Source organism: Triticum urartu, chromosome 7A (assembly GCF_056163025.1).
Source record: "Triticum urartu cultivar PI428250 chromosome 7A, HENAU_Tu73, whole genome shotgun sequence".
Taxonomy (NCBI): domain Eukaryota; kingdom Viridiplantae; phylum Streptophyta; class Magnoliopsida; order Poales; family Poaceae; genus Triticum; species Triticum urartu.
The window spans coordinates 196,499,063-196,504,589 of record NC_141879.1 but is presented as its reverse complement, the minus strand read 5'-3'; positions in this window follow the sequence as shown (position 1 = coordinate 196,504,589).

The window sequence follows — 5,527 nt, the reverse complement described above, 5'->3', positions numbered from 1 at the left end:
TCTCAAAACATTTATCAAGCATCAAACTTCTCATAGCATTCAACACACTCATAAGAAAGTTTTTACTATTCTTGAATACCAAGCATATTAGGATTATTTAAGAAAATTACCACGCTATTTAAGACTCTCAAAATAATCTAAGTGAAGCATGAGAGATTGATAGTTTCAATAAATAATTCCACCACCGTGCTCTAAAAGATATAAGTGAAGTACTAGAGCAAAACTATATAACTCAAATGATATAAGCGAAGCACATAGAGTATTCTAACAAATTCCAAATCATGTATGTCTCTCTCAAAAGGTGTGTACAGTAAGGACGATTGTGGTAAATTAACAAATAAAGACTCAAATCATACAAGATGCTCCAAGCAAAACACATATCATGTGGTGAATAAAAATATAGCTCCAAATAAAGTTACCGATAGAAGTAGACGAAAGAGGGGATGCCTTCCGGGGCATCCCCAAGCTTTGGCTTTTAGGTGTCCTTAGATTATCTTGGGGGTGCCCTGGGCATTCCCAAGATTAGGCTCTTGACACTCCTTGTCCCATAGTCCATCAAATCTTTACCCAAAACTTGAAAACTTTACAACACAAAACTTAAAGTAGAAAATCTCGTGAGCTCCGTTAGCGAAAGAAAACAAAATACCACTTCAAGGTACTGTAATAAACTCATTCTTTATTTATATTGGTGCTAAACCTACTGTATTCCAACTTCCCTATGGTTTATAAACTATTTTATTAGCCATAGATTCATCAAAATAAGCAAACAACACACGAAAAACAGAATCTGTCAAAAACAGAACAGTCTGTAGTAATCGGTAGCTAGCGCAAGATCTGGAACCCCAAAAATTCTAAAATAAATTTCTGGACGTGAGGAATTTATCTATTAATCATCTGAAAAAATAATTAACTAAATACCACCTTCCAAATAAAAATGGCAGCAGTTATCGTGAGCGCTAAAGTTTCTGTTATTTACAGCAAGATTAACAAGACTTTCCCCAAGTCTTCCCAACGGTTCTACTTGGCACAAACACTAATTAAACACAAAAAACACAACCAAAACATAGTCTAGGTAAATTATTTATTACTAAACAGGATCAAAAATCAAGGAATAAAAATAAAATTGGGTTGCCTCCCAACAAGCGCTATCGTTTAACGCCCCTAGCTAGGCATAAAAAGCAAGGATAGATCTAGGTATTGCCATCTTTGCTTTTAGGGAAGAAAAGAGCAAACTTGCTATTTATGTAATTAATCTTTCTATTTTGATAAAGCACATGGCTATTAATGGTAGAAGAAAGATTAAGTATGTTACGGAAATTTGTATCTAAGCTAGACTTCATCTCTTTGATAGATTCATTTTGGTAAGAGAGCAAAAGAGATGTAGATTCAACTTTCTCATTCATGGGGTGCCCAAATATGGTTTTCATCTTCTCATTAGTGTCTACGACATCCCCTTCAAGAAAGCCTTCTTCAAATATAGAATCTAATACATGCTTAAAAGAAGAAGGAAGGGCAATATAAAAGGTTTTTAAGTAAATTTCAATTTGGTATTGAGGCACATAGCTAGCCCTGATTCTTAATAGTCTATACCAAGCATCTTTCAAAGATTCATCAAGTAAATAACGAAAAATTTCAGAATCATCTTCATCAAATTATTAATATTCTCATTGATAACTCCTGTAGGTTTTTCCATTGTATCCTTATTTATGAGCTTAGCGAGAATAGAAGGGTTGTCCAAAGTACTAAAACTCGGGAGAGAGGCCCCAACCCTTTTTGATTCAGACATGGCGGAGGAAAAGCGAGCGAGAAAAAGAGAGAGCGAATAAAACGGCAAGGGTGAAGTGGGGGAGAGGAAAACGAGAGGCAAATGGCAAATAATGTAATGCAGGAGATAAGGGTTGTGATGGGTACTTGGTATGTTGACTTTTGCGTAGACTCCCCGGCAATGGCGCCAGAAATGGCTAGTTGTCGGGAGTCAAATCTTGACTTGCGCGAACCTCCCCAGCAATGGCGCCAGAAATCTTCTTGCTACCTCTTGAGCACTGCGTTGGATTTCCTTGAAGAGGAAAGGATGATGCAGCAAAGTAGCGTAAGTATTTCCCTCAGTTTTTGAGAACCAAGGTATCAATCCAGTAGGAGGCTACACGCGAGTCCCTCGTACCTGCACAAAGCAAATAACTCCTCGCAACCAACGCGATAAGGGGTTGTCAATCCCTTCACGGTCACTTATGAGAGTGAGATCTGATAGATACGATAAGATAATATTTTTGGTATTTTTGTGATGAATATGCAAAGTAAAATAAAAGCAAAGTAAAAAACAAAGGAAATAACTAAGTATTGGAAGACTAATATGATGAAGATAGACCCGGGGGCCATAGGTTTCACTAGTGGCTTCTCTCAAGAGCATAAGTATTTTACGGTGGGTGAACGAATTACTGTTGAGCAATTGACAGAATTGAGCATAGTTATGAGAATATCTATGTATGATCATGTATATAGGCATCACGTCCAAGACAAGTAGACCGACTCCTGCCTGCATCTACTACTATTACTCCACTCATCGACCGCTATCCAGCATGCATCTAGAGTCTTAAGTTCATGAAAACAGAGCAACGCCTTAAGCAAGATGACATGATGTAGATGGATAAACTCATGAAATATGATGAAAACCCCATCTTGTTATCCTCGATGGGAACAATACAATACATGCCTTGTTGCCCCTACTGTCACTGGGAAAGGACACCGCAAGATTGAACCCAAAGCTAAGCACTTCTCCCATTGCAAGAAAGATCAATCTAGTAGGCCAAACCAAACTGATAATTCGAAGAGACTTGCAAAGATAACCAATCATACATAAAAGAATTCAGAGAAGATTCAAATATTGTTCATAGATAATCTTGATCATAAACCCACAATTCATCGGTCTCAACAAACACACCACAAAAGAAGATTACATCGAATAGATCTCCACAAGAGAGGGGGAGAACATTGTATTGAGATCCAAAAAGAGAGAAGAAGCCATCTAGCTAATAACTATGGACCCGAAGGTCTGAGGTAAACTACTCACACTTCATCGGAGAGGCTATGGTGTTGATGTAGAAGCCCTCCGTGATAGATGCCCCCTCCGACGGAGCTCCGGAACAGGCCCCAAGATGGGATCTCGTGGATACAGGAAGTTACGGTGGTGGAATTAAGGTTTTGGCTCCGTATCTAATCGTTTGGGGGTATGTAGGTATATATAGGAGGAAGGAGTGCATCAATGGAGCAACAGGGGGCCCACGAGGGTGGAGGGTGCGCCTGGGGGGGGGGGGGGTAGGCGCGCCCCCTACCTCGTGGCCTCCTCCTTTATTTGTTGACGTAGGGTCCAAGTCTCCTGGATCATGTTCGGTGAGAAAATCACGTTCCCGAAGGTTTCATTCCGTTTGGACTCCATTTGATATTCCTTTTCTTCGAAACCCTAAAATAGGCAAAAACAGCAATTCTGGGCTGGGCGTCCGGTTAATAGGTTAGTCCAAAACAGTAGATAATATAGCATGGAGCAATCAAAAATTATAGATACGTTGGAGATGTATCACTGGGTGCCTCGACAAAGACACACACCCCTAATTGCATGTCAATGGTCAACAGGCAACTTGGGACCCTTAAAAACACACAATCCCCTAGTTGCAAGTCGATGGTCGGCATGCTACTGGGAACTCTCGACAAACACCCACACCCTTAGTTGCGAGTCGATGGGTGACATGCAACCGGGTACCCTTCACAAACACACACTCTCCTAGTTGTGAGTCGATGGTTGACATGCAACTGGGGACCATCGACACACACACACACAATGATGTCTACTACGCAACTTTATTCTTGTGGACATGTGTTGGGCCTCCAAGCACAGAGTTTTGTAGGACAGTAGCAATTTTCCCTCAAGTGGATGACTTAAGGTTTATCAATCCGTGAGAGGTGTAGGATGAAGATGGTCTCTCTCAAACGACCCTGCAACCAAATACAAGAAATCTCTTGTGTCCCCAACACACACACACAATACAATGGCAAATTGTATAGGTGCACTAGTTCGGCGAAGAGATGGTGATAAAAGTGTAATATGGATGGTAGAGATATATTTTTATAATCTGAATAAATAAAATCAGCAAGGTAGCAAATAGTAAACGGGCACAAAAACGGTATTGCAATAATTGAAAATGAGGCCTAGGGTCCGTAATTTCGCTAGTGCAATCTCTCAATAGTGCTAACATAGTTGGATCATATGATTATCCCTCAAAATGCAATAAAGAATCACTCCCGAGTTCCTATTAGCGGAAAACAAAAGATAGAAATTGTTTGTAGGGTACGAAACCACCTCAAAGTATTCTTTGTGATCAATCTATCCTAGAGTTCGTAATAAAATAACACAAGCTATTCTTCCCAATCGATCTAATCAAGAGTTCGTACTAAAATAACACCATATGACACACATCAACCAACTCTAATGTCACCTAGATACTCCAATGTCACTACGAGTATCCGTGATTTAATTATACGATATGCATCAAACAACTTCATGATCATAATATTCAATCCACACAAAGAACTACAAAGAGACCCCAAAGTTTCTATCGGAGAAAAGATAATAAAAACGTGCATTAACCCCTATGCATAGATTACACCAATATCTTGGGAATCCGCAAGTTGAGTGCCATAACATACATCAAGTGAATCAATATGATACCCCATTGTCACCTCAAGTATTCATACTGAAGGAAATATGCCCTAGAGGCAATAATAAAGTTATTATTTATTTCCTTATATCATGATAAATGTTTATTATTCATGCTAGAATTGTATTAACCGGAAACATAATACATGTGTGAATACATAGACAAACAAAGTGTCACTAGTATGCCTCTACTTGACTAGCTCGTTAATCAAAGATGGTTATGTTTCCTAACCATGAACAAGGAGTTGTTATTTGATTAACGGGATCACATCATTAAGTGAATGATCTGATTGACATGACCCATTCCATTAGCTTAGCACTCGATCGTTTAGTATGTTGCTATTGCTTTCTTCATGACTTATACATGTTCCTATGACTATGAGATTATGCAACTCCCGTTTACCAGAGGAACACTTTGTATGCTACCAAACGTCACAACGTAACTGGGTGATTATAAAGGAGCTCTACAGGTCTCTCCAAAGGTACATGTTGGGTTGGCGTATTTCGAGATTAGGATTTGTCACTCCGATTGTCGGAGAGGTATCTCTGGGCCCTCTCGGTAATGCACATCACTTAATCCTTGCAAGCATTGCAACTAATGAGTCAGTTGTGAGATGATGTATTACAAAACGAGTAAAGAGACTTGCCGGTAACGAGATTGAACTAGGTATTGGATACCGACGATCGAATCTCAGGCAAGTAACATACCGATGACAAAGGGAACAACGTATGTTGTTATGCGGTCTGACCGATAAAGATCTTCGTAGAATATGTAGGAGCCAATATGAGCATCCAGGTTCCGCTGTTGGTTATTGACCG